We start from the raw sequence: 5,000 nt of genomic DNA, 5'->3' as shown, positions 1-5,000 counted from the left end.
GATAATTATATATACATATATATATAATTATATATATATATATTAATTATATATATCTATATATATATATTTTATATATATATATCTATATTATATATATATCTATCTTATAATATATAATTTCATATATATTATATATATAGATTAATATATTTATATATATATATATATATATATATCTATATTATATATATAATTCATAAATATGCATATAGTATATATTATATTATATATATATATATTAATAGATACTAAATATTATAATATATAATATTCATATTATTCAGAGTATTGTATGTACGAGGATGAGACTGTAGAGAAAAAGAAACTAAAGAATTTTAATTATAGTGTCAGTAAAACGTTTTAAGAAGAAAGTTGGTGGTTTGGAAAATGTTAGTCCTTCCAAAAGCAGTTAAGTTGGCATGGAAATCACGCTAATGGTTAAAGCCATATGGGCCCAACCCTATGCCGGTGCTTCACCCAGGGTTATGAGCATGGAGTCTGCAGTTTGAGGAAAATGGACAAACCAATGCGTGTGTAAAAGTTATGTACAACAGGTCATCAAGAGGTGTAACAACTGTCCAGGTCCATCTGCCGTACCACTACAAAGAAGCTTATGAAGCTCCTTCAAAGCAATGTTAAGAGGTACAAATCCAAAAGAAGTATTGGTAATAAAAGCAAGAAGAAAACGGTTAGTTTTCCAGCGGCAAAGCAACATGCGCGTGGTTGTTTGCACAGCCAGGCAAGTCCTTTGCTCGGTTTAAGCCCATTCCTCCTTCCCGCCATCCCTTGCCCTCCAAATACTTCTATACACCACACACTCTGCCAGCTACCTGTAAACCTCAGTCCTTAAATGCTGTGAAAACTGCCACATCCATTTTACTCTTGGGTGAGATTTTCAATGGTCGCATCACTCTGGGGGGAACATTGTTGGAACCCTCGAGGGAATGCCTTAGAGTCCTTGTTCTCAAGAGTAGATACAGTTTTACTTGAAACAAGTGACACTCCCACACATTCCAAATTCAAAATGGGACATTATCCAATATTGGCCTGTCAAGTTGTTGCCTGATTAAACAGTTGGAATTTCACTGGCAGATAATGGAAGAAAGACTTATAGGAAGCGCCACTTTCCAATACTTTTGGAGAATGGTTTTCCAGCCAATGGAGTGGGACTTGAACTCTTTTTTAGATCAACTGCAGTATTGCAAGGATCTGTGAATTGACTTCTATGTATCAAGATGCTGTTAATCACGAATTCACCCGTGCAGCAGAAGCATTCCATTCCCAAAAGAGCGGGCAGTACTGTCGACCATCCGGTACCATACCCATGGTGGTCTGATGGATGCCAACAAGCGTTAGAGCAAGAAAAGCGGTGCATTAAGGCAGTTTGAAACGACGCCCCAGCGAGTGTAACCTGATTGCAATATAAAAAGACCTGAGCCAAGACCATTTTAGTGTAAAGAGGATAGATGGATGTCGTTTAGACAGTAATGTCTCCTTGATTAAATGTGGGACCCCCTCTTAGCATGGGGTAGGCCGACAAGGGGTTAAGATCGCTGGATAAGAGCATCATCCAAAACCACATGCTCTGAAGATAGAGGGTATAATCCTCACAGACAAAAAAGATGTTGCAAATGATTTAGCTAAATCCATGGCAGAGATCCCCTCTGGAGCATCTTACACTGCTCAATTTTCCATTCTTTGGGCTAAAAAGGAACGACACAGTGAGTCTTCAGTAGGAGTGCAGGCATGACACTTCCATACAACTTGCCCATTTTTGTGCAAGGAGATAGCTCTGCTTTGCGCTCTGCTATAAGACCTGCCCCAGGAAGGACAATATTCCATCCCAAATGATATCTCACTTACTGGAGAGTTTTCGAAGTTCCTGTTGGAACCTATCAATAGGATCTATAGGCTAGGGGCCACGCACAGTGTCATCCACATGGAAAGAGGGCATACATCATTCCTGTCCTAAACCTGGAAAGGATCCTTTCATACCAAAGGAAATCTACTCGACCAATTTCTTCTTCTACCAGGCCTCATCTGCAAGATGATGTAGAAATGGTAAAACTTAGGTGACATGGCTGCTAGAAAAAGGAAAATGTGCAAAAACCCATATCAAGATGGGTTAGAAAATTGAGACGGACACAGATGCACTTGTGAGGCTGGGAAACGCTGTTAATACAGAATTCTTCGCAAAGCGAGGTTTAGCAGTCTTTCTTGGACCTCACAAAGGCTTTGATACTACTTGGAAGCTGGCCATACTCACGAAGCTGTATGACAAGGTTTAAGAGGAAAACTTACCTACCTTCCTATAAAGCTCTTGCTGACAAGAAGTTTAGAGTTTGGGTGCGGAAACAATTTCTCTAACCTGGAAGATCCAGATGGGAAGGGGTCCACAAGAGGAGTGTCTTAAGTGGACCCTGTTGCCATTGCTATGATGACATTGGTAAAGGTTTCGTTCCAAAATTATTATCTGCAACTCCCGCTGTTCCAGATGTCGACTCTGTTTCATAAGTGAAGCTCTCAGAATCTGTACAGGGGGCTTTCTAGTTTTCCACCCGTGGAAGTCCCTGTTGAGAGTGAGAAACCACCTCTTTCATGCAACCGGGACTACATGAATCGATTACTACACGGGAACTACAAAAAATTCTGGGACTCTCCTACATCCAGATGGCTTCAACCCCTGAGGATAGCCGATTCCATGGGTAGGAGAACGAAGGAATCTTGTGTAAGATCTTAATTCAAATTCTCACTAAGTTTTGGCTGTTGGAATTCCCCAATTCCCTCTTGGAATAATGAAGTCGAGGGATTCTAGCGGAATGGGAAAAGGAGAGATCAGAAACAGAAGTCAAAGAGGATATTCTCAACACACCTCTAATTACCAGAATCAGAGCAAACATACAGATGGTCGAAATCTGAACTGGTGTGGGCTTTGCAGCAGTGAGCAGAGGCAGACTGTATTTGGCAGTCTCCTAGCAGTCATCCCTCTTCACTGCAGAGTTACATGACCATCCTTTGCAGCCCATCAAGAGAATAGAGATCTACGAAACATTTATTATAAATTATATGTAAACTCCCGTAGTGCATTGCAAGCATATCAAGATGCGTAAACTATCACACCATTTTGAGGAGGTTCAGAAAAAAATATTGGCTTGCACTATGTGCAACCACGTTAAAAAAGAGAAACCCTATGTGGGTGCCAGCGCATGTTGGTATCAGTGGTAATGAGCGAGCTGATCAGAAGGCCAAGACAACTGCCGCACAGCCCTGTGGTGCTCCGTTTTCCTCTGCTACCACACCGACTTGAAACCCAGCATCAGGAGTTGTCTTCGCGATAAATGGAAGGAACAATGGAGGCATACCTCTAGAAACAAACTGCGAGAGATTAGAGATGACCTTGGCAGTTGGGTGACCAGCATCCTTCCCAACAGAAAAGTAGAAGTTGTATTAACTAGACGAAGAATCGGACACACAAGACTTACTCATGGGCCGATAATAGCTAAAAGTCAAGCAGTTTGTGAAGGATGCCAAGAGCCATTGACGGTCGTACATGGTAGTGGAAAAAAAGTGTAACATTCATCAGACCACAGACGTATGTACTTGTCTCCCCCATATACACTGAAAAAAGTGGACTGGGGGAGGATTGTCTTATTAGTTTCCTTAGGGAGAAAATATTTTCAATAAAATTTGATTATGAATAATGTTTATGCAATGATTTTATACATTTCGAGCATAATACTTATGCTTGATTTTTAATATAATATTTACTGTTATTTGTAAGATATTTATTGATAGATTTTTAAAGTTTTAATTTGTTTAATATTTCCATTTATCAAGGTATTCGCCGCTAATGATGTTAATGATTCATATTATCTGCTGTTGACGCGGCAGATAATATGAAATAATCCATCAATCACACATATATACATATATATCAAAATTCACTTGACATTCGTGATCGCTCGTTAGCCTTATTGATGTTATTGCCGCAATCTTGGATGAATTGAAGTGGTGAATGAATTTGAAACGGTGTTCATATTCTCTTAAAACATGATGTTGCAGCTGCATCATTCAAGAAGGCAAGAAATATATATTAATAGTTCAATCAAATCGTGGAAAACGCCTGCTTCGCTTGCTGGAGGAAGCCACACTGCACCCTTCCTTAAGATTCACGAGATAAGTGTACCAGCGAGACCGATTACTTCTGGTATTGGCTAAACGTTACTCGGGCGCCATGGGGGTCATCAGTCATCAGCGATTTCCACCTGAAGTTCTCTGATGACCTCATCAAACAACCTCAAGTTCCTGATGCAAGATGTATAGCCCTCGTGAAATTGCGTGTAGACTTCGGCCCTTTGAGTTAGGAAGAGCGTGTTGGCAGAAGGGCATAAATACATAAATATTTTCTTATTATTTTCTTCTTCTTCCTCTCCTTTCTTCCTTCCTTTCTTTTCTTTCTCTTTTTATTTTTCTTTCTTTCTTTTTTATATAAGACAAGAAAGGTAAATTACCTTTACACCATTAATCTCTCGGTAGTCCTTTCCTGTAACGAAGCAAGTTCGCGCACAATTTCACAAGGTGTATGAAGTCGTGTTTGAGTACCGAGGAGTGACCTGTCAACTATGGTGCTTGTGAACCATTCAGCAGCTTGGAATGCTTGGTTTTCATTCGGACGACTGATTACATCATCACAATTACACACACACACATACACACACACACACACATACAAACACCCACACACACACACCAACACACACATAGAATATATATATAGATATCATATTAATATATTAATATATAGATATATATAATAACAAATATACATATAAATAAAACTATATATATATACATATATATATATATATCACATATAATATATTATATATATATATATATATATATATATATATAAATATATATTTTACTAATATACATATACATATAATATTTGTTGCTGTGTGTGGTGTATTTAGTATATATAATAATATATACTA

This window comes from Penaeus monodon, chromosome 4 (genome assembly GCF_015228065.2).
Source record: "Penaeus monodon isolate SGIC_2016 chromosome 4, NSTDA_Pmon_1, whole genome shotgun sequence".
In the NCBI taxonomy this organism is placed as follows: Eukaryota; Metazoa; Arthropoda; class Malacostraca; order Decapoda; family Penaeidae; genus Penaeus; species Penaeus monodon.
The sequence above is the reverse complement of the archived record's forward strand: the minus strand, read 5'-3'. Positions refer to the sequence as shown.